The sequence below is a fragment of the Schistocerca americana genome, chromosome 3, assembly GCF_021461395.2.
Source record: "Schistocerca americana isolate TAMUIC-IGC-003095 chromosome 3, iqSchAmer2.1, whole genome shotgun sequence".
Classification (NCBI taxonomy): Eukaryota; Metazoa; Arthropoda; class Insecta; order Orthoptera; family Acrididae; genus Schistocerca; species Schistocerca americana.
This window is the reverse complement of record NC_060121.1, coordinates 244,992,850-245,019,165: the sequence shown is the minus strand read 5'-3', so window position 1 is coordinate 245,019,165 and position 26,316 is coordinate 244,992,850.

Below are 26,316 nucleotides of genomic sequence, written 5' to 3'. Positions count from 1 at the left end.
ATCAAGCTGCCACCATGAAACTTGTTGATGTTGTTTTTTTCCCACATATTTACCATGCAGTGCGAAACATTTTGACTAACTTCTCTCGTCCCAGTGTAGCATATATGCTACAACCAACTTTTTTTTCTAGCTCAGAGAGTAAACTGAATTTCCTGAGCCTAATTATAGCATACGCAGGGTGTCCATTATAGGAGTTCCAGTTTAAAAATGCAATAGAAAGAGAGCCGCTGCTCAGAATGCTTTTTCAAAAGCATTTCATTGACGCAGGAGAAAACATCAAGGGATAAAAACAAAACTGACGAAAATTTGACCAATAGATGGCGCTGTAATCATCATAATATGCACACCAACAGTCACGCGGCACTCGGCTGTTCCTCAGTGTGCATCCGAGGCGCGCAACGTGAGTCCTTGAAGCATCGCGCGCTGCTGAGAAATCTCTTTTACGGGAACGGTGACTGTGCGCCTGTATCCCTGCAGAAGTTTCGGACACTCAAGCATATGACAAAAAGCATTCGTCCTATGTCAGTAGCTCTGCAGAAGTTTCGGACACTCAAGGACATGAAAAAAAGCATTGGCCCTATGTCTGCTAAGAGTCTGGAGAAAATGATTACAGAATTCGAAAAGACAGGTACTTGAAATCTGATTTCGCAGGGCAGAGCGGATCAGGTTGCGGAATGGGGCCAAGATCAGTTACTGTTAGTTATACAAGAACACACACAACTTTATTTCTCAAACCAATGCACAGTTTTCTCTTTAAAACAACAAAGAGCAATTCACTGCTCAGGGCCCAAGTAACTTCTGCAGAATAAGTTTAGATGACCCCTTTTAAAACAGCAGGATTTAGAGTAACAACTGAAGGCCTTACTTAAGTGACATTGCAATATCTTCTCGGCTAAAGGCCGAAATAATATTTCAGATCAACTAAGGAAATTCTTTAAAAGCCAAGCATATAAAAATTTCGGCTAAGGCCAAATTAAGGAAAATTCAAATTAATTCTTCGGCTGAAAGCCCAATTAAAGAAAATTTGCATAATAAAAGAGAGGCTTTAAAGATAAACTTTTACACAGTACAACAGAAAAACATGTTAAGAAAACTTGAAGTATCTTGTCGGTTGAAGGCCAAACAATTACTCACGAATAATTAAAGACCACCTTAAGTTAAACATTTACAGTGGCTGATGTGGCTTCTCAATAATTATATAACAAAAAAATCATCGCGTTTCAGATTTTAACTTACGTAGCAAATGTGAATACCATGAGCTTTATTTGACGATCGACACAAGTATTACGCAAAAAGGGGATGTTACAGATGAGACTTCTGCAGTTCTGAGTGAAGCCTTATGCGCTCAAAAATGCAGCATCACGTGCATTCATTACCTTGTCGGTGTTCAGGCAGCGTCAGGGGGCGGCGGGCGGCGCAGCTCCACACATCTCGCCGTCTCGGAAGCAACTCTCTCCTAACTTCTCCTTACTATAATTTACCGAAGTTGATTTAAAAAAAGCTATCTGGCTGTGTTCTCAACTGACCAATCAGGGTCTCAATGTTAACCTTAAGCTCCACCTGCAAAAATTCTGTCTATCTAATGAGAAACGTTATACTTTTCGTGGTGGGGCAATGTTTTTAACGTTTGCAACGTAACTTTTTAAGAATTCAAGACATTTAAAGAGAAACCTTACAGACGAGGCTTTACATATTAAAGTCACAGATTCTGAAAGGAACGCGGCTGAAGGCCTAAAAACAAGAATTTTTAACTAAAACAGGGCTGAAGGCCTAATCTTAAAATACTTGTCATGAAGTTCGGCTGAAGGCCATTTACTAAACATAAAACAGTCAATATTAATACCTGGCTGAAAGCCTGGCACAGTACCCGCGACCAAATAAAATGATAATCGCATACAACAAAGAGGTGCTCAGAAGTGTTCCAAGGGTAGACCTGGGGAGGAAACTCTAACAACAGTTTAGGTGAGACAGGCAACCAAGCGTAACATTAAACAAACAGGCTGAGGAACCAACCAACAACCTGATCAATTCCGTCTGTCGCAACCGACCAACTGCCTATTCCAGTACGCAGACAGCATTCATATGCTCAGTGGAAATCACAGAAGTTACACACAGTTCGACGTAAACACACTTGCATAAGAACTCGAACAATCGTAAAAGCAATCACTGTGGATCAACAACGACGAATCAATTCGACACACAGAGAGTTTCCACAAGCGGTCGGCGACCAAATACACGTCGTCCGATGAGACGAACGACCGAGCGACCAGCCCAGGTCGGTCCCACTCAAGTTATGAGTGTCGGCAACGGTCGGGCGAGTCTTCGCTGTACGAAGCTGACTGCAGCTCCAACCCGACTTAACTCCATGTCCGTTCAGAACTCGGAGACAATGCGACCCGGGCACCCTGTCTCGGACCCATCATGTGGAGGTAACTCATGCCCATTGGCCACGACATCTCTGCACAAGGAAGGAACCGACCCACGTCTGGCAAGATGACCCTATGACGATGCCCAGGAACGGTCCCAAAGACCAAATACACGTCGCCCGGGAAGACGACCAACGGAACGACCGACCATGGGTCGTCCCGCTCCTATCTCCTTTCTTCGGGCAGTTCGTGTGTGTCGCCAGCGGCCGGCGAGAATTGGCTGTCCGCACGTCACTGGCGCACCGTCCCCGACTTCACTGTTGCTGCTTCCAGATTGAGCTCCCAACTCCAGACACACGACGACGCAGAAATACTATCGGTCGCTCCAGATATGGTACGACAGCGCAATTATCCATAAGCACTGCTCCCGCCACTCACGGGCAGGTAAGGCAGGAAGTTAGTGACGCCAGTAAATGGAATAAGAAAACGATGTGGTAGTACCGTAAGAGAAGATTACAAACAATGAACGGGATGAACACGAGCCAAGCACGGCTCAGTTCTTTTGAAGTGTAATGTGACAGACGGAGGAAAGCAATTGATCGGATGTCTGTCGAAGATACGACCACGTAACTGTAGGAGCTGTCGTGCGGAGGTGAACACGCAGCGCACGAGGAATTGTCCGAACCCTGGATATGCCTGCGAAACTTCCTGCTTCGCTATCCACACAGGAGTTTCGTCCTGCTGACCTGCCAACATGACATACATTCGCTTCGGGATTTCTTGCTCGCATGATAATAGACAGTGAACGGAACATTCTCTGGACAGACGAAGCCCAGTTCCATCTACAGGGTGTTTCAAAAATGACCGGTATATTTGAAACGGCAATAAAAACTAAACGAGCAGCGATAGAAATACACCGTTTGTTGCAATATGCTTGGGACAACAGTACATTTTCAGGCAGACAAACTTTCGAAATTACAGTAGTTACAATTTTCAACAACAGATGGCGCTGCGGTCTGGGAAACTCTATAGTACGATATTTTCCACATATCCACCATGCGTAGCAATAATATGGCGTAGTCTCTGAATGAAATTACCCGAAACCTTTGACAACGTGTGTGGCGGAATGGCTTCACATGCAGATGAGATGTACTGCTTCAGCTGTTCAATTGTTTCTGGATTCTGGCGGTACACCTGGTCTTTCAAGTGTCCCCACAGAAAGAAGTCACAGGGGTTCATGTCTGGCGAATAGGGAGGCCAACCCACGCCGCCTCCTGTATGTTTCGGATAGCCCAAAGCAATCACACGACCATCGAAATATTCATTCAGGAAATTAAAGACGTCGGCCGTGCGATGTGGCCGGGCACCATCTTGCATAAACCACGAGGTGTTCGCAGTGTCGTCTAAGGCAGTTTGTACCGCCACAAATTCACGAAGAATAGCGTTATGCAGTAATCGTTTCGGATCTGAAAAATGGGCCAATGATTCCTTTGGAAGAAATGGCGACCCAGACCAGTACTTTTTGAGGATGCAGGGACGATGGGACTGCAACATGGGGCTTTTCGGTTCCCCATATGCGCCAGTTCTGTTTATTGACGAAGTCGTCCAGGTAAAAATAAGCTTCGTCAGTAAACCAAATGCTGCCCACATGCAAATCGCCGTCATCAATCCTGTGCACTATATCGTTAGCGAATGTCTCTCGTGCAGCAATGGTAGCGGCGCTGAGGGGTTGCCGCGTTTGAATTTTGTATGGATAGAGGTGTAAACTCTGGCGCATGAGACGATACGTGGACGTTGGCGTCATTTGGACCGCAGCTGCAACACGGCGAACGGAAACCCGAGGCCGCTGTTGAATCACCTGCTGCACTAGCTGCGCGTTGCCCTCTGTGGTTGCCGTACGTGGTCGCCCTACCTTTCCAGCACGTTCATCCGTCACGTTCCCAGTCCGTTGAAATTTTTCAAACAAATCCTTTATTGTATCGCTTTTCGGTCCTTTGGTTACATTAAAACTCCGTTGAAAACTTCGTCTTGTTGCAACAACACTGTGTTCTAGGCGGTGGAATTCCAACACCAGAAAAATCCTCTGTTCTAAGGAATAAACCATGTTGTCTACAGCACACTTGCACGTTGTGAACAGCACACGCTTACAGCAGAAAGACGACGTACAGAATGGCGCACCCACAGACTGCGTTGTCTTCTATATCTTTCACATCACTTGCAGCGCCATCTGTTGTTGAAAATTGTAACTACTGTAATTTCGAAAGTTTGTCTGCTGAAAATGTACTGTTGTCCCAAGCATATTGCAACAAACGGTGTATTTCTATCGCTGCTCGTTTGGTTTTTATTGCCATTGCAAATATACCGGTCATTTTTGAAACACCCTGTAATAGACAGTGAACGGAACATTCTCTGGACAGACGAAGCCCAGTTCCATCTACAAGGACTTGTCAACACGCAGAATTGCGGAATACGGACAACGGAAAACCCGCTCACACCTCAACCGGTACTTCTTCATTCTGCAAAACTCATGCGGGTTGACGACATCGTTTATAGTAGGGCAGTACTTTTCCGAGGAGATGAATCCTGCGCGCCGTGTTACCTGCAGCGTCGCTGGTAAATGCTATGAGAGTATTTTGCGCATCAACGTCATTCCAACCCTTCAACAGCTTGGATTTGTGGATAGGATCATTTTTAATGTGAGATGGCGTTCCTCCGCACATTGCACAGCCGGTGAAGCGGCTGCTGCAGAGGCATTTCGTAAGTGCAAGAATTATCTGCCGTCGTTTCCCTACAGCCTGGACGATTGTGTAACTTCTGGCTATTTGTGGTCAGTGTTCCAGTTACGAACATAGCTGAGCTGAAGGCACGCACTGCGCAACGCAATCTGAACGTGCCCCCTGAGACTGTTTGAGATGTTGTGGAACGTGTTGTTTTTCCATTTCAACTTGTGGCAATAAACAGTGGATAGCATACTGAACATGTCTTTCCTTTTTATGAGGTTTTTGACTCCAGGATAATTATAAACCGATGCAATTTGGTTTTTATGCAGTTTTTGGCCTCAGGAAATTAAAAACCGATTTTTCCCATCCGATGTGGCTCGACCTTGCCTTAGTGGACGGGCTTCACTAATTAACTGTTGACTGCCGAACCTGTGCAGGTTTCACATTGAAGATATGGTGTAATGTGCAAAACATAGCCATCGTATATACAATTCGTTAGCACCACATCACGGCCTCCCAAAAAACACTGAGCATCACTTTGCCTGTGGTGTCACCGCCAGACACCACACTTGCTAGGTGGTAGACTTTAAATCGGCCGCGGTCCGTTAGTGTACGTCGGACCCGCGTGTCGCCACTGTCAGTAATTGCAGACCGAGCGCCGCCACACGGCAGGTCTAGAGAGACTTACTAGCACTCGTCCCAGTTGTACAGCCGACTTGGCTAGGAATGGTTCACTGAGAATTACGCTCTCATTTGCCGAGACGATAGTTAGCATAGCCTTCAGCTAAGTCAATTGCTACGACCTAGCAAGGCGCCATTTATCCTTTGCTATGTATCTAATGACGCATATACTGTATCAACAAGACCAATGTTCACCAATTGTGGATTAAAGTTAAGTATTCCAGCAGCTACGTACTTTTTTTTACAGCATTCATTACGTATCCTGTTCCAGACCTCACGCCAGCCTGCGTGAGTTTAAGTGCGTGCCTTTCGGTTACCCGTCACTGTGGATTGGCTGTCTTGCCAGTCCACAACATTGCCCGCTGAAGGAGCTTCACTTTTATCGCCGGTGATGATGAATCCAGAAGTTTCCATTGATTGTTTTGCTTCTTTGTTTCGGAGTCATAATCATTTATCTACTATAATCAGGCGGCTAAGAAAGTCTGGATCAGTATTATGCACCTGCAACATTTCTTTAACTATCTCTCTTCCTCCGGATCTTTGAATGAACGTGAGCAGTGTCGAAATCCGGCAGGCGGCGACCTTTTGCAAAACCCCCTGCTCATACTAAACTTTCAGAAGTAACTCAGTTTAGCTGGTGAGTTCGTAGGCGGTGGAATGAGGGGAGTAAAGTATAAGGGGCCGAGCTTTCCCACCCGAGTTGTGCGATAATTAAGCCGGTTTGTCCTTGAACTGACTTACGAGCCGTCGCGTAGGAATTCTTCCTATCTGTTATGTGGAGACGCTTCCGTAGTTTCATGTCCCCTTGCAGAGCCGTAGCAACTCCATCGGGTTCTGTAACCATCATGAAGTGGGAAGGAGTCTTTTTTTATGCAAACAATTTTTGCACGGGATGCCATCGTGGCGTGTTCATTTAAGAAATACCATAAAATGAACTTATTATACTGATTATAAGCGGTACAATAATATGGTCTACGGCGCACAGTCTGTAACTTGAGTGTACAATCGGTAAGGTTCGTGTAACATCCTACGTCTTCGATTATGCCGGAGTTATTTATTTATTGAGTGATATAAACGCTTGCTGGCAATGTTAAATTACTGAAGGACAGTATTTATATCCCTTAGACTCCTCCTAATGTCTGATTGGCAGAAGAAAACTGCTGTTAGCAGATCTTTATTGATAATAATGACTTGAGTCGAGCCAGAAAAAAATGTACTTTCCGTACGTATCTTTTTCCTGACGTTGCGAGCGATTTCTGCATCGACACTTCATCCCGCCAGATGGCCAACCGCCTCTGCTAGCCAGTGTGGGAACCTGCCGCTCGCTCCTTACCCCGTAGACACTGCAGCGCTGATACATTCACTTCACGTATGTGAAACAGCAAAAATGGAAACAAAGTAAAATCCCCCTTATCTGCAAATAGGGGTACCTTACACTTTTTCACGAGCACTTTCACACTAACACTTTACTACTAACTCTATTCGCAAAACATTTTGCAGGCAGAATTCACACATACCACTGAATGTATAGGCAAAATTACATCATTGTACGGGACATACGTCTGGAGGCCAGATTTCATGAACTTCGACCTGTGTGGAAAATCTAGCTTTGCTTTAACGAAGCGCAAATTACTCAGACATTATTCATCCACTCTTTCATAATGGGAGCATTTAGCGACTTCCAACGGCCTTTAAACAAATTGCAAACCTTTTCTATACTGTTCCTTTCTTACAGCCTCAGAAAATAGTGATAGGACCACAGTTAATCGTTTATTTTTTCGTTAATCTATGGGTGAACGATCCGACACTAATAAAACCATCATAATTTCAGTTTTGCGTCTACAAACATAAAGGTTTTACATGTTCAACGTCAAATACTTAATACAGTAACTCATTTGTAAAGTAATCAGACGTTTGAAGATCTGTTAACATGATGACTGTGCGTATGGTATTAAGAATTGGGTACAGTGGTCGAGAAACTCCTCATAAGCCATACATTTCTGCAGTCAGTGGGAAGCGGCACTTGATGTAATGTAAAGAGCGACGGCATTGGACAGTGAACGACTCGAAATTAGTGATACGGAGTGATGAATCACGATATACCCTATGGCAATCCGCCGGAAGCGTATGGGTTTGGCGAACATTACCTGCCATCATATGTAGCACCAACGGTGAAGTACGGAGGAGGTGGTGTTACGGGCTACGGGTGGTTCTCGCGGTTAGGTTGTCGTTCCCTTATTAGGCTTAAGAAAATGCTAATTGCGGAAGAGTATGGACACTTTTGACGGCACTGTATTGGGTTGGTGCATAAGTTCGTAGCGTTTTTTCATAAGTTTAAACATTACATAATAAAGACATTAGTAATCAATAATACAGGGTGATTCAAAAAGAGTACCACAACTTTAAAAATGTGTATTTAATGAAAGAAACATAATATAACCTTCTGTTGTACATCATTACAAAGAGTATTTAAAAAGGTTTTTGTTCACTCAAAAACAAGTTCAGAGATGTTCAATATGGCCCCCTCCAGACACTCGAGCAATATCAACCCGATACTCCAACCCGTTCCACACTCTCTGTAGCATATCAGGCGTAACAGTTTGGATAGCTGCTGTTATTTCTCGTTTCAAATCATCAATGGTGGCTGGGAGAGGTGGCCGAAACACCATGTCCTTAAAATACCCCCATAAGAAAAAATCGCAGGGGGTTAGATCAGGGCTTCTTGGAGGCCAGTGATGAAGTGCTCTGTCACGGGCTGCCTGGCGGCCGATCCATCGCCTCGGGTAGTTGACGTTCAGGTAGTTACGGACAGATAAGTGCCAATGTGGTGGCGCTCCATCCTGCTGAAATATGAATTGTTGTGCTTCTTGTTCGAGCTGAGGGAACAGCCAATTCTCTAACATCTCCAGATACTGTAGTCCAGTTACAGTAGCACCTTCGAAGAAAAAGGGACCAAAAACTTATTGGCTGAAATGGCGAACAAATGTACAACTAAATGAAACTTTATAGCTCCCTTAATTCGCCGACAGATAGTGCTTAACTCTGCCGTTTGTCGTTGCAGAGTTTTAAATTCCTAAAGTTGTGGTATTCTTTTTGAATCACCCTGTATATTCTCCTGTTAGCCAGCGCTGAGGTAATTCTTCGAGTCCGTGACTGTAGAAATCAAGTGGTTTTGAGTCGCAAAACTGGTCGAGCCATGTTCGGAGTTCATTTTCATCCGGAAAGGAAACTTCTTGAAGATTTTTCGATAGAGGTCGGAAAAGGTGAAAGTTTGAAGGCGCAAGATGAAGTGAATGAGGTGGCTGCGGAATGACTTCCCAACGTCTGTATAGGGTTTTTCTTCCGATATATCAGAATGCGGGTGGGCGTTATCGAGGAGTAGCGTCACTTCACGCAGTCTTCCTGGTCGTTGTTCTTGGATTGCGTCTTTAAGATGTCTAATTTGTTGACAACAAATGACAGCAGTGGTGGTTACAACGCGGCAAAGAATTTCGCACTACACCACAATGTCGCTGTTCTACCAGGAACATAATATCTTCTGTCAGCGAGCGCAGGTCCTCGTACGGGGAGTTGCTGCTTTGTCTGGGCCCAACTGTTCCTTTCTTGTGTAAGTCTGCAGGCTTTCGTGGCCCTTGTCATTGAAGTTAAAGCCTTCTGGGTTATTAGGCCGCGTCATGTTTCTTCTATAATGTTCGACGTTTCGACCCCTCTGGTGGGATCCTCCTCAGGATCTTTTGGTGTCCACTACTACTAGAACACTGTCAGAGACGATAGAGGTGGAGCCCCTCCACGCCCACACCGGCATGATGGGCAACACAATAGGTCTACTGCCATCTCTGCATAATGGTTAGTTTTCACTAAAGTAAGGTGTCGCAGGATGTGGGTACTGCGATGTTTGCGTACGTCTGGTTAAGGTTAACCATTTATACGCGCTCATCTGGAGATAGATTGGGTCGAAAGTCGAAGTAAGGGTAGTGGTTTGAAGGGCAGAGAAAAAAAAGTACCAAGGCAAGAGCCAAGGGAAAAAAATCTATGCGATAGTTAGGTCGGGTGGTAAGAGCAGTAGCGGTTGTCTTGCTGCCTGCGGTAGGTCGAGCGAGGATAGGCTTTGTTAGTAGTGGGTATCATGCATGTCGGTACCTTGACGTTGTGCGGTTGTGCTGCTCGGAGGCTGGCGCTGGGTGCTGGTGCAGAGTCCTCGTTCAGCGGCAGCGACCTGCAAAAGTTAGTTTTACTAGCGTTCTTGTGTCCGATAGGTCATATACCGGAAGCACAGTGTGAGGGAATGTTGGCGGATTGTTTGTGCGTCTGTGGGAGAGCTCGTCGGTGTCCCTGCTGTGGCCTGTTGGTCGGCTCTAATAGCAGCTGGTAGTTGCCAGTCAGTGTTGCTGATATGCAGGGGCTTGCCGACGTTTGTCGCTTGTTTGCGTGTGTTAGTTTACCATAGGTGGCTATGCCATAGCTAGCAGTGTCTTTGGCCGCTTGTGCTTCCACCTGTGGTTGTGATCATAGTTTCCCAGAGTGGGGATGAAAGGACTGTTCGAGTGTCTCGAGTTCCTGTACAGTCGTGTAGCGTGTTTTTTGAACACTTCCTTGAGGGTATCAAGGCGGTATTCATGGTGAAGATCCATGGTGCGTGTGTAGCGTGGAGCGTTGCTAATGATCCGTAGCACCTTGTTCTGTATGATCTGCAGGCGGCGCAGTCGTGTAGGAGCTGCATGTCCCCAGACGGGAGCTGCGTACGTCATCGGAGGTCTAATCAGTGTCGTGTGTATGGACCTCGACACCCTCCTATTCAGTGTGCTTTCCCTGTTGAGCATTGGGTAGAGCTGTTTGAGCCTCGCGTGCGCTCTGTTGGCAACGTACTCGATGTGGTACCCCCATGTAAGTTTCCGGTCCAGCCAGACACCAAGGTATCTGACTTTCTCTCGGAAACGTATTGGGCGTGTATGTAGTGTTATCGGTCTACAGTGTTGATGTTTGTGCAGTAGTTTCAGTTTGCGTGTGAACAGAACTGCTTCGCACTTGTCGACGTTTACTTTAATACGCCATCGCTCTTTCTTTAGCCAGTACACGTATTATTAAAATCGATGTCAGAGCCATCAAGGAAGTAAATACGCGGCCGCAGTGTGTGAGCGGCATAAACAACGCGCTGCAAATCACCTCGTCGGACAATAATATTTTGGGTAAACATTCCCACTCTCTTGTTCTGTCCGTTTCGAATCTAGCCACTGATGACGACCAACCAATAGCGGTAGCAGGCATTTCAAGCAATAACCCTTCTCCAGCATAAGTGTGGAATAGTGCCTTCTATCCAATGACGATGGACCGCCAATGGTATCCACAGGAGATGAGCTACCAACGCCATTTCTTCTGCATCAGAGCGGGAATATTAGCCTATGACTATGGCCCACCAATGGAAGCCATATGGATTTTAACCAATACTATCACTTCCCCAGCACTAACGCCAGAAAACTCCCCCTTTATAAGTGGACGCGACACTCGTCTCTGACAGTGTTCTAGCAGTAGAGGACACCAAAAGATCCTGAGGAAGAGTCCGCAGCTCGTGGTCGTGCGGTAGCGTTCCCGCTTCCCGCGCCCGGGTTCGATTCCCGGCGGGATCGGGGATTTTCTCTGCCTCGTGATGACTGGGTGTTGTGTGATGTCCTTAGGTTAGTTAGGTTTAAGTAGTTCTAAGTTCTAGGGGACTGATGACCATAGATGTTAAGTCCCATAGTGCTCAGAGCCATTTGAGCCATTTTGAACCTGAGGAAGATCCCAGCAGAGGGGTCGAAACGTCGAACATTTTAGAAGAAACCTGACGCGGCCTAATAACCCAGAAGATTTAAAATTCTATTCCTTTCTTTTCCTTATATTAGCATAAAGACATAATTTCTCGTCAGCAGAGGACAAATATGGTCGATGTTATTCACGTGCCAACTGACGACAAGAAAGCAGAGATGCGCAGATGGCAGCCCACTGATTTTTGTGATTTTGGCTTAGAGCATGTGATAGCCATACGCCCGGTTTTTGAGCCTTCCACATTGCATGCCAATGGCGCACGAGGGCGGAATGATCACAGTTCATCACATTTGTCACTTCTCGAGTCCACTGACGTGGATAATTGTAGGTGAATGCTTTTAAACGATCTTCTTCTAACACCTTAGCCCTTCCTGAACGTGGAGGGTCACTAATGTCAAAATAATCCTCCTTAAAAGAAGAAAACCGTTTTCTTGTCGTGCTCTGTTCACTGGCATTATGCAAATGTTTCTGGCTGCCCTTGCTTCTGTCACCACTCTACTGAACTCAAACAGAAGAATATGTCGGAAATGTTCCCATTTCTCCTCTTGGCATTCCATTTTCTAGTGTCCAGGGCTCCATTCGCTATCTCTAGATGACAAAATTACAATACGTAAATTCAAACAGCAACAGTGAACTACATATAAAAATGACGATCGATAAATAAATCTGTAGTAACCGGAATAACAACAAGTAAAACAAAATCGCAACGTACTTTTGCACAACACACTATAATGCGTAGAGCAGAGGAGCAGATCGGAGACGATGATTTCTCTTTTTTATTTGTATCAATATGACGATGCATCCTTTCACAAAGCTATATACCTGAATTAATGATTTGTGGACAGTAACACCCCTGGAATGATTGGCCTGCCTAGACACCCGACGAGAAGCAAATGGGTTATATTTCGGGTGACTTAGAACGTCGGCTCGCTCCAGAAGCCAGCGTCCAACATCACTACCTTCTCCGGTTTCGGCTCTTCAGGAAGAGTGGGTTGCCATTCCTCCACAGAGATTCAGACACCTCATCGAAAGTGTTCCCAGCAGAGTTCTGGCCGTCAGGATACTTTTGATCAGATAATACTCTACTGGCCATTAAAATTGCTACACAACGAAGATGACGTGCTACAGACGCGAAATTTAACCGACAGGAAGAAGATGCTGTGATATGTAAACGATTACCTTTTCAGAGCATTCACACAAGGTTGGCGCCGGTGGCAACACCTACAACGTGCTGACATGAGGAAAGATTCCAACCGATTTCTCATACACAAACAGCAGTTGACCGGCGTTGCCTGGTGAAACGGTTGTTGTGATGCCTCGTGCAAGGAGGAGAAATGCGTACCATCACGTTTCCGACTTTGATAAAGGTCAGATTGTAGTCTATCGCGATTGCGGTTTATCGTATCGCGACGTTGTTGCTCGCGTTGATCGAGATCCAATGACTGTTAGCAGAATATGGAATCGGTGGGTTCAGGAGGGTAATACGGAACGCCGTGCTGGATCCCAACGGCCTCGTATCACTAGCAGTCGAGATGACAGGCTGTAACGGACCGTGTAGCCACGTCTCGATCCGTGAGTCAACAGATGGGGATATTTGCAGGACAACAACCATCTGCATCAACAGTTCGACGACGTTTGCAGCAGCATGGACTATCAGCTCGGAGACCATGGCTGCGGTCACCCTTGACGCCGCATCACAGACAGGAGCACCTGCGATGGTGTACTCGATGATGAACCTGGGTGCACGAATGGCAAAACGTCATTTTTTCGGATGAATCCAGGTTCTGTTTACATCATCATGATGGTCGCATCCGTGTTTGGCGACATCGCGGTGAACGCACATTGGAAGCGTGTATTCGTCATGGCCATACTGGCCTATCACCCGGCGTAATGGTATGTGGTGCTATTGGTTACACGTCTTGGTCACCTCTTGTTCGCATTGACGACACTTTGAACAGTGGACGTTACATTTCAGATGTGTTACGACCCGTGGCTCTACCCTTCATTCGATCCCTACGAAACCCTACACTTCAGCAGGATAATGCACGACCGCATGTTGCAGGTCCTGTACGGGCCTTTCTGGATACAGAAAATGTTCGACTTCTGCCCTGGCCAGCACATTCTCCACATCTCTTACCAATTGAAAACGTCTGGTCAGTGGTGGCCGAGCAACTGGCTCGTCAGAATACGCCAGTCACTACTCTTGATGACCTGTGGTATCGTGTTGAAGCTACATGGGCAGCTGTGCCTGTACACGGCATCCAAGCTCTGTTTGACTCAATGCGCAGGCGAATCAAGGCCGTTATTACGGCCAGAGGTGGTTGTTCTGAGTACTGTTTTCTCAGGATCTATGCACCCAAATTGCGTGAAAATGTAATCACATGTCAGTTCTAGTGTAATATATTTGTCCAATGAATACCCGTTTATCACCTGCATTTCTTCTTAGTGTAGCAGTTTTAATGGCCAATGGTGTATATATGCTCCTATACTACTGTTTGTAAAATGTGGAACTCTCAGAAGTAATGGGCTGCAGCATGAAAAAATAAGAAGAGGTGTGGAACAGCTGAAGCATAACAAGTCATTTAAATGGCAGAGAAGTGGCGTGCACGCAGGCCCCACAGTGCCTTGTTTTGTGTTGGCGGACAGGCCAGTGTTACGCGACACTCAGTCTGTTCGGAGCCGTCATACGAAGTGGAAAATCTTAACCAGCTGCCACTATTCCTTACCGACATGCGCCATGCGAGTGCGTTCGAACGGGGCAGTACGACTGATCTCCGGGAGGCGACTCGCACAGGGCACGCTGTTTCAACAATGAGGCGTATGTGGAACCAGTGGAGAGAAGGCGACGTTACACAGCGCCGACGGAGTATTGAAAGACACAATGTGACCACAGGGCGAGATGACCGCCATGTTGTCCGCTCCTTGGCTGTAAAGAGAATAGTTTCGTCCACAACGTTGCCTCGACATTGGAACACTGCAACGGTTGTCGACATGTCTGCGACGACGGTTCGGTTGGACGCTGTGTTCTGAGGGCTGCACTGGCAGTACGCATGCCATTGCGTTGGCTTCCATTGACCAGAACCCACCAAGACTGCAGACTGCAATGAGCACGTGAAAGCCTACATCGGTCGTTCTGAATGGCAAAATGTACTGCTTTCGAGCGAATGCCACTTCATCTTGTCCTACCATGATGGCCGAATACTCACTCGATACCGTTGTGGTGAACGCAATGGAGCAGACTGTACTGTTGAGCGACATAGCGGAAAAAACGCCAAGTGTGATGGTTTGGGGCGTTTTTGGCTACAACACGCGCCATCGCGTACTACGTCTTGAGGGCAATCTGAACAGCTACCGCTACATCAGGGAGCTCTTACGGCCTGAGGCACTGCCCCACCGACAGGCCGTCCCAGGTGCCATATTTCAACAGGACAACGCCCAGCCGCAGCCGGCGAGGAATGTGCGAGTTTTCTTCGAAGGACGACGGGTACCACCACTTCCCTGGCCTGCCAGTTCGCCTGACATGTCGCCCATCGAACACGTCCGAGACATGGTTGGCTGGCAACTTGTTCGTTCAGGTCCTAATGCAGCCACAGTTGATGGTTCCTGGACGCACCTACAAACCGCTTGGTGGAATATTCCCAAGCAGCATGTTCAGGCGCTCTTGGATTGCATGCCACAACATCTGGTGGTACTGATTGCAGCAAGGTGGTGGTGCTACTGAGTCTCCGCATTAATAGTTCTGTAATGCCTATCATTTGTTTAGTGTCATGTCCCTAAACGGTGAATTACATTTCATTGAGATCACATCTCTCGGTCTTTGTGTTTCAATTTTTCCTAGCAGTAATATACTATTATGGTTTGTTTGGGGAAGGACGGGGGAGGGGGGGGGCGAGGGGAGGTCATGACTAGAGGTTTACAAATTCTCCTAGAGGTTTACAAATTCTCTACCCCTGTATCCGCCACAACCATTATAGCAACTCAACCTGCCCCAACGGAAATGTGAGGTACGTGTACACTAAAGGACAATGATTTCCGCTAGGCTGGTAATATGCACGGGATCCTTTCGGCCTCATGCAACCGACAACAGGTTGCGGTATCAATCCACCTTCACTAGTCGGGTAGTTGTTTGACTAGGTAGACTCAGTGCACCTCATTTATCATAACGGCGGGAACGGAAAAATAAACAAACCAAATTTAAGGGAGATTGAGGAAAAATTAAGAATTGGAGAATATAGAATGGTCATGAAACAGAGTCCAAGTTCAGCTGGGGAAAAGTGGTCGCGTGTTTATGAGACAGCTTCAAAAACGTCGGTGTCTCGCAACGCAAATTGTGTTAAAAGTTAGTAAACCTCCATTCGGGATCCTCGAATATGTTACGATATATTAATTGGGCAAGTAGTTTCCTCACTTCATAAATATTTCGAAAGAGGACCAATACCTAGTGGCTGGAGCGTCTGTGGAAACGTGTGCTACGAACTTGAGACCATTTAGCAGTATATAGGCTTTCTACGTAAATTTTGGGCAAACATTGACTGAAATAGGAAAAGAATGTGGCTCAGTCGTTATTAGAAAACCACGTTCGGGTGATATCCAACGTAGGGCGAAGAAAGGTTAGAATGAAAGAAAAGCTTCCTCTTTTAGGAATGTACTTTTTAGACTAACAAATGAAACACGAACTTCGTGTTTGCTAAAATGCGCTTGGGGAATTTAGGATGAACTATTTTCCCTACTTATAATGAATTCAGTGAACCCGCAATACACATCCTGCAAATAGCAATTAAAATTGGAGTAACTGAGTTTATATTTGACTGGAAAACACGAAGGTTACAGAAATTAGATTTCCATAATCTTACTTTCAAATGGCTCTGAGGACTATGGGACTTAGCATCAGAGGTCATCAGTCCCCTAGAACTTACAACTACTTAAACCTAACTAACCTAAGGACATCACACACTTCCATGCCCGAGGCAGGATTCGAACCTGCGACCGCAGCGGTTGTGAGGTTCCAGACTGAAGCGCCTAGAGCCGCTCGGCCACAAGAGCCGGCAAAATCTTACTTTAATCGGCGTTGTAGTATAACAGACATATTCAGGTTTTTAGGGGCAAAGGACGTCAACTTTCAGAGATGGTTCTGCTTACTACAAAAACATGTGTAACAGATGACCTGATGACGGTTCGACTGGACAATAGCCATTTCTAGTCGAAAGAGGGCGAAGCTGCAGAGAAAACCTTTCGTATCGAAATAAAATAAAAAAAGTGTGTGAAATCTTATGGGACTTAACTGCTATGGTCATCAGTCCCTAACCTTACACACTACTTAACCTAAATTATCCTAAGGACAAACACACACACACCCATGCCCGAGGGAGGACTCGAACCTCCGCCGGACCAGCCGCACAGTCCATGACTCAGCGCCTTAGACTTTTTTTTTTTTTAAATCTTATTTTGTTCGCTTTTGTTCGTTGTGTCTGCTCGGGGCGGACGGCGTAAGACATCCATTTATGTTCGTTGTTGATCGATTGACTCAGTTTTTTTATTACAGAGGGCACGTAACCTTCTGACCGAACACGCTGAGCTACCGTGCCGGCTAATCCCGCGCGGTGAATACATGTTTCATTGAGCCTCGTTTTGTCGTACACGTGAACAAAGAAAAATTGTTCATTAACTTCCTAATCATATTCGTAAGACTAGAATGGAAGTGTACAGTATGAACTGCTACTAGCATAGGACAGCGAGAGAAAGGGCAGGCAAGCAAAATTAATTTAGCCTACTTGCGTTTGGCATACCTTGACACAGACGGGAATAAAGCAGCCTGTCTGTTCTGCTGATAATGAGAGGCAGCTTGCCTGTCTGGCTAACACGCAGCCATGGGCAGATTTAAAGAGGAATATGTACACCTTTGGTCATGCCCATGATAACCGCCGCCACCCCGTCAACCCCCTTATTGATGACTACTGACAAGGGAACCTCCCCATCGCACCCACCTCAGATTTAGTTATAAGTTGGCACAGTGGATAGGCCTTGAAAAACTGAACAGAGATCACTCGAGAAAACAGGAGGAAGTTGTGCGGAACTATGAAAAAATAAGCAAAATATACAAACTGAGTAGTCCATGGGCAAGATAAGCAATATCAAGGATAGTGTTAGCTAAGGAGCGCCGTGGTCCCGTGGTTAGCGAGAGCAGCTGCGGAACGAGAGGTCCTTGGTTCAAGTCTTCCCTCGAGTGAAAAGTTTATTTTCGCAAAGTTATGATCTGTCCGTTAGTTCATTGACGTCTCTGTTCACTGTAATAAGTTTAGTGTCTGTGTTTTGCGACCGCACTGCAAAACCGTGCCATTAGTAGACGAAAGGACGTGCCTCTCCAATGGGAACCGAACACATTTGATCGCAAGGTCATAGGTCAACCGATTCCTCCACAGGAAAACACGTCTGATATATTCTATACGACATTGGTGACGGCATGTGCGTCACATGACAGGAATATGTTGTCGACCCACCTAACTAGCCGGCACGGTAGCTCAGCATGTTCGGTCAGAGAGCCGGTTGGCCTCTGTAATAAAAAAATGAGTGGAACGATCAACCACCGAACTTGAACAGGATGTTTTGCGACGTCCGCAACGACCAAACACAACGATCAATAACGAACAAAAATGCAAAAAAAAAAAGAAAAAAAACCTAACTGGTACACTTGGCGAATAGGTAAAAAGATTCTTCCACCTTGCCCGATTTAAGTTTTCTTGTGGATGTGATAATCACTCCCAAAAAAGTGATGAAAACATAATAGTTTGTCACATAAACCGAAAATAAAAAATTAAACTTTTCACTCGAGGGAACACTTGAACCAAGGACCTCTCGTTCCGCAGCTGCTCACGCTAACCACGGGACCACAGTGCTCCTGATCTCACACTCTCCTTGATGTTTGATGTTGCCTATCTTGCACATGGACTACTCAGTTTGTATATTTTGCTTATTTTTTTCATAGTTGCACACAACTTCTTGCTGTTTTCTCGATTGGTCTGTGTTCAGTTTTTCAAGGCCTATCCATTGTGCCAACTTATAACTAAATCTGAGGGGGGGGGGGGGGGGGGCGGGTGCGATGGGGAGGTTCCCTTGTGAGGCATGTGCCTGTCAGGAAATTCGCCTCTTCTCACGGGGCAGCAAGTTACTGGACAACAAGAGTCGAGAATCGGCTATGGCTGACCGGTCAGGTGCGAGTAACGAGAGGCTTTTTCCACGGCCCTGCGGCCGATTAGCCTCGAGTCGCGGCCGCTGAAAAGACCAGCGAGGCCGACCCAGCGTGGGCAGCCCATTTAACAAAGGGCGACGCAGCCGTGGCTGGACGGTTGGTCCGGCCAGCCAACGACCGCGCTGCACACCACGGCACGCCGCTTATTGTCATTTCTTCTCACGACTCTCGGCCGCTTCCACCAATCACGCGCTCCGTGTCCTTGTCACTTCCCCCCTCCCCCCTCATCCCCCACTACGGTCCCTTCTCATCCGTCTTCTCTTCCCACACGAATTGGAGAACAGAGGATAAGGGACAGAGCGAGAGTGTGTGTGAGAGAGAGAGAGAGAGAACGGACGCGGAGATTGCTTCCTTTGTTTTCTCTGTCACTGAGTTTTCTGGTTTCGCCTTACACGGCACGTACTGTCGCGGGTAATTGGAAAAGGAGCCAAAGCAATTATAGAGATTTCGAGGCAGTTTTTTTTCCCTCGCGTTTCTCCCAGGCGGTGGCTGGCGCCGTATCTCCCGCCGAGGATTCCTTGTCTGATTCCCGGGAGTGGTGAGCAACCAATGGCGTAAGCTCCTCCCCAGACAGAGGAACGTCGGACTTTCTGTCCCGTTTAGCACCCGCGACGCGCCAGTGGTACTGGGAGCGTATTAGCCGCGCCTCGTCCTCATTACTGCCGTCTCTGGTTTTAATTAAGCTGCCGGCCAATTTCGGGCAATTACGTAACTGATGAGTGTGATTTTTCGCTTAGAAAGGCAAGCTTCTGCTCTATTGGTTTCGAAGCGCCGAGAGCTGCGTACACAAGCCAATAACTTAGCTTGTGTATCTTACAAATTTTCTCTGGCTTAAGCCAGACCAATTCTTCTCGAACAAGAAAGTAAATTGTAAAATGTTCAACACGACAGCATGAAAAGTTACCTTTCCTGCGTCATGTGTTTACTTTCCAATGTGTGACGACATTATGATGCACTACATATACATACAGAGAGCGTAAACGATAATTGTCTACAACGTACCACAGTAGTGTGGGGGAAGTAGAGAGAAACAATTTTATATAGGACGCTTCGGTCTACCAAGTCGGGAAATAACCTCAGTCTAGCCTACAAAAGCCACCTAAAAGCTAAGAGGCAGCGCATGTGGGCATCGCGATATTTTCAGTGTCATCTTTCTCTTTTACCATCTTACAAGACTCTTTCGATAACATATTAATTTGGACTTCCCGATGACGGGAACGAAATAAAAAAGACGTCATGACGTTCGCAATTCGACGTTTATAAGCACACTAAGAGGGGTGCAAAAAAAAAACCGTGCAAAAATAAAAACTACTTGCGTGTTTGGGGTAAACCTTTTTTATTTTTCGACATAGTCTCCTTGTAGACTTATACACTTCGTCCAAAGCTGTTCTAATTTGTTGATCCCTTTCGAATAATAGGAATTGTCCAAGTCTGAAAAATAACTATTAGTTGCTGCAATCACCTCCTCGTTTGAATAAAATCTTTGTCCCGCCAGCCATTTCTTCAAATTGGGGAACAAATAGTAGTCCAAGGGAGGCAAGTCTGGGGCATAGGGGAGATGTGAAACGAGTTGGAATCCTATTTCCATTAATTTTGCGACCACAACTGCTGAGGTGCGTGCTGGGGCATTGTCCTGATGAAAAAGGCCTTTTTTGCGGTCCAATCGCAGGCGTTTTTATTGCAGCTCGGTTTTCAAACGGTCCAATAACGATGAATAATATGCACCTGTAATAGTTTTACACTTTTCCAGATAGCCGATGAGGATTATCCCTTGGGAATTCCAAAAGACAGTCGCCACAACCTTTCCGGCCTAAGGAATGGTCTTCGCCTTCTTTGGTGCGGATTCTCCCTTGGTAACCCATTGTTCAGCTTTTTTCTTGTTTGGTCTCAGGAGTATAGTAATGTATCCGTGTTTCATCTACAGTGACGAAACGACGCATAAATTCCTGCGGATTCTTCCTGAACAGCTGCAGACCATCCTTGCAACACTTCTCACGATTCCGATTTAGGTCAAGCGTGAGCAATCGCGGAACCCGTCTTCCGGATAGCTGTCTCATGTCCAAATGTTTATGCAAAATATTATGTAGCCGTTCATTCGAGATGCCCACAGCACTAGCAATCTCACGCACTTAAACTCTTCTGTCATCCATCACCATATCATGGATTTTATCAATGATTTCTGGAGTCGTAACCTCCACAGGGCGTCCAGAACGTTCAGCATCACTTGTGCCCATATGACCACTCCGAAAATTTTGGAACGACTTATAAACTGTTCTCAAAATGGCTCTGAGCACTATGGGACTCAACTGCTGAGGTCATTAGTCCCTTAGAACTTAGAACTAGTTAAACCTAACTAACCTAAGGACATCACAAACATCCATGCCCGAGGCAGGATTCGAACCTGCGACCGTAGCGGTCTTGCGGTTCCAGACTGCAGCGCCTTTAACCGCACGGCCACTTCGGCCGGCATAAACTGTTCTAATCGAAGGTGCAGAGTCACCGTAATGTGTATCAAGCTTCTCTTTAGTGTCCTGACGCGTTTTGCCTTTCATAAAGTAATGTTTAATCACCACACGAAATTCTTCTTCGTCCATTTTTTGACAATCACTCGACTTCCTTGATTCACACGAATGCCCAACACAAATAAATAGACCAATATGGCTGAAACTTGGTGTGCGTTCTTCCCAAAGATGCTACTAACTAATCATGACCTCGATACGCGCCAGTGGTGCCATCTCTCGGACATTGCACGGACTTTTCAAACACCCCTCGTAGATGGATGGACAGTCTGCCATGTAAGCAGGAGATCCTGGCTGTCCCCGCTGATGTACAGAGTGATCAAAAACTCAGTATAAATTTGAAAACTGAATAAACCACGGAATGATGTAGATAGAGAGGTACTAATTGACACACATGCTTGGAATGACATGGGGTTTTATTAGAGCCAAAAAAATAAAAAAGTTCAAAAAATGTCCGACAGATGGCGCTTCATCTGATCAGAATAGCAATAATTAGCATAACGAAGTAAGACAAAGCAAAGATGATGTTCTTTACAGGAAATGCTCAATACGTCCACCATCATTCCTCGACAATAGCTGTAGTCGAGGAACAATGTTGTGAACAACACTGTAAAGCATGTCCGGAGTTATGGTGAGGCACTGGCGTCGGATGTTGTCTTTCAGCATTCCTAGAGATGTCGGTCGATCACGATACACTTGCGACTTCAGGTAACCCCAAAGCCAACAAACGTAAGAGATCTTTCACGCGCCATCTGTCGGATATTTTGTGAACTTTGTTTCTTTTTTTTTTTTTTTTTTTTTTGTTCTAACAGAACCCCAAGTCATTACAAGTATATGTGTCAGTTTTTACCTCTCTATCTACATTATTCCGTGGTTTATTAAGTTTTCAAGTTTATACTGACTTTTTGATCACCCTGTATATCAAAGCCTGTCGATAGCGCAGGGTCTTGATTTAATTATCATTTCATTTGAGAATTTCGAGAGGCGCGCATGCGCTGTAGCTTAGTTTTTTACTGGCTGATTTGAGGATATTGCCCTGCTTGATAGACCACAAGTGTCTCATATATATTTGTTCGTACTGACTTCACCAACACCACTTTGGTTTGTTGTAACAGTTGTCATTTATACACAGTACACTTTGCATCCACTGTGCGTCTCAATTTACTAAAGCACTCAAAGAACGACGCGCAACGAGAAATTATCCGATTTGGACGGAAATAGGTAGATGTGGTGCACATTAAGAGACTAATAAATGATTACAATTTCAGAAAAAATTGGTAGATTTTGCAAGAGAAAGAGCTTCACAAATTGAGCATATCATTAACGCGTTCGTCCACCTCTAGCTCTTGTGCAAGCATTTATTCGGTTTGGCATTCATTGACAAACTTGTTGCACGTCCTCCTGAAGGTTATTGTATCAAATTCTGCCCAACTGGTACGCAAGATGGTCAAAATCTCGAGCTGGTTGGACAATCCTGGCCATGATTCTCCATACATTCTCAATTGGGAACAGATCCGGATACCTTACTGACCAAGGTAGAGTTTGGCAAGGACGAAGACAAGTAGTAGAAACTCTAGCCGTGTACGGTCGGGCATTATCTTGCTGAAATGTTACCTCAGGATGGCTCGCCATGAAGGGCAACAATACGGGGCGTAGAATACCGTCGACACACTGCTGTGCTGAAGCGTACCGCGGATGACAATAACAAGGGCTCTGCTATAAATGGCAGCTCAGACTACCACTCATGGTCGTCGAGCCGTATAGTGGGCGACAGTCATGTTGGTATCTCGCCACTGCCGTGGGCGTCATCAGACACGCCTTCGCTGATCATCGGGGCTCAGTCCGATGCTGGACTCATCTCTGAACTTCTAGACCAGTCAGTGGGATTGCAATCCGAATGTGCCCAGCACCAACGCAAACAGGTTTGTTGATGCACAGAGGTCAATGGTAGTTGGGGCAAGGGATACCGTGAGCTCAGTCTCCTTTCTGTGAGCCCCTGTTAATGGCCCTTGTGGTCACTGAAGCACCGGCTGCACGTCAGATCAATGATGATGATGAATCCGGGGCTCTGAGAGGTTCTCTGATGACTTCTCGGACCCCACCTTCTGTCGTCTCTCTCTCCTCCCGAACAGGCCATGAAGGCCCAACGGTACCGGCCGGCCGCGGTGTCATCCTCGGTCCATAGGCGTCACTGGATGCGGATATGGAGGGGCATGTGGTCAGCACACCGCTCTCCTGGCCGTATGTCTGTTTCCGAGACCGGAGCCGCTACTTCTCAATCAAGTAGCTCCTCAGTTTGCCTGACAAAGGCTGAGTGCATCCCGCTTGGCAACAGCGCCCGGCAGAGCGGATGGTCACCCATCCAAGTGCTTTCCCTGCCCGGCAGCGCTTGAAATTCGGTGATCTGACGGGAACCGGTGTTACCACTGCGACAAGGCCATTGGCCGTCGTCTCTGTAGGTCGACCATTTCCTTCTTGAAGCCGTGGTCACCCATTCATGTCAACATCGTCGAATAGTGGCATCGCTACTATTCAAATGTCGAGCGGTTCGCCTATTACTCAAACCAGCTTCTTCGAGCCCAACTATACGCCCCTCTCAAATGCTGACGTCAGCGTTTATTGCTCACGTGGCCGTCGCGAGGCATAGTAACTGTCCAATTTAGTACACAGAATGAAATTCGCAGAGACTTAATGCCCTAGTATCGACATGTCCCCTGTTTACTATGTTTGCCAACTGTGCTGTGAAATTGCGCTGCAGCGCCACACATTCATTCACTGGTCTTCAAAGTATACAATTTTGCATTTTCCCTCGATACGTGTATGAAAATCAGTTTGTGACCAGTTTTCATAACTCCTTCATGGTGCGCTGTTTTCTATGTCTTAGAGTGTATTTAAAACACCATACATTAGAAAAAAATTATTTTGGCCTAACAATTTATGCTTGCGACCCCAAAAATGCAGCACACGTAATTTTCAGGATAATAATTATTGAACTATATGAAATAAAATAGTCATAACTTCTCAACTGTTTCCGTTAGGACGTTCAAACTGCACGGTTGGCCACGGGGAATTATGGGAATTGGTACGCGCATGCATGGTTTCGTTTAGCGACGAAGCCTACTTTCATTTGGACGGGTTCGTCAATAACAAAAATTGGCGCACTTGGGGGTCTGAGAATCCGCATTTCGCGATCAAGTCTCTCGGTGCCTGTGTGTCGTGCAAAGTCCAGACACGGAATAATCGGTGCGATATTCCTTGATGGCACGGTGACTACCGAACGGCACTTGAAGGTTTTGGAAGATCATTTCATCTCCATTATCCAAAGTGGCCCTGAATTCGACAAGATGTGGTTCATGCAAGACAGATCTCGACTCCATAGAAGGAAGAGTGTGTTTGAAGTCCTGGAGGAGTAGTTTGGTGACCGCGTTCTGGTTCTGGGGTACCCAGAGGCCACTGACATGGGCCTCGATTGGTCGCCATATACTCCGGATATGAATACATGCGATTCCTTCTTGTGGGGCTATATTAAAGACAAGGTGTACCTCAAAACCATTGCTGAGCTGAAAACAGCCATTCAGGAGTTCACGATAGCATCGCTGTTCCTACGTTCAGCGGGTCACGCAGAATTTCGCTATTCATCTGTGGAGTACCCGCCCTACAGTGTATAAAGCAATAGACAATATTGCTATTAAGACCGAGAACTATGTAGACGCACAAGTCGTCTTGTATGGCCCATCAGTTTTCTAGGGTGGAGTTCTTAACTTCACCTTTAGCAGCAATGACGCCAATCTGCACGGTAATGGGTGGGTCACCTTTGTTCTAGTACGTGGACCTAAAGTCGATAAAGTGGCCGGTTTTGAAACTTTTATCAGCCGTGACGTCATTGCTTATCGGACGTTTCAGATCGCAGAGGTCTACAATAGAGATATGGGTAAATCCTATTACGTGTGTAGCTCGTCTGATCGATTTCCTGGGGCTGGTTTGAAACACAGAGCGTGTCTCCTCGATGTTTTCAGGTGTTTTCGCCCTTCTTGGACGACAGACATTTCCAACACTATCATCACGAACACTACCCGTTCTCTCAAAATTGCGGAACAAATTCTTGATTGTTCGCACACTTAGGCCGGCTGACTTCAGCCTGAACTCGGTCGCAAACTTCCTTTGAGCCGCAGCTGGGCTGTTATTTCTCATATATATTAGGCCTTCACAAGTGCTATACGCTCAGGCATTTTCACGTGCAAATGACCGACCATAACAAGGCACGTGTGCATGCGCATACTAATTCCCATCACACCCCGCGGCCAACAGTGATGTTTGAACGTCCTAACGCAAACCGTTCAGAAGTTATGGCGATTTTATTTCACACAGTTCAATAACTGAATAATTACTGTTTCCATAGATTTGTCGCCAGCAGTGTAGCCGTACAGTCGTTGATCTCTTTGTCAATTGTAATGGTTCTTTACTTACGTGATCATTACGGCACTCCAGCCCCAGTTCTCGATACCGGTAATATCGTACAACTTTCCTGCGCAGTAACAGACATATTTTTGTGACAATATTCACATTTGGTTTTATTAATGTATAAGTACTCCGATGTATCGATATATTACAGTGATATGGTTCTTGTGTGTATTCATTTCTGTGAGACTGTCATAATTTTTGACTTACTTGTAAACGTTTTTGCGCGAATGCGCACAGGGCAGTCTTTGTTTCACTTTGTAGAAGTTAAGTTGTTATTTCGCTTTGTTAAAGTGGAAATTAAATATATGAAGATTGATACAAAACTGTTTTCTTGATGATGTGACAATTAAGAATAAGTATATGTGAATTTACAAGAAATTTAATAAAAATGTAGATCGTGAACACCAAGACAAAAATTATTTCTACTATACCACTGTTCTGATCTGGGATTGTTTGATCATTAAGAATTTCCTGAAAAACGCATTTGTTAGGTCTTCAAATATTGCTAAAATACAGATCTG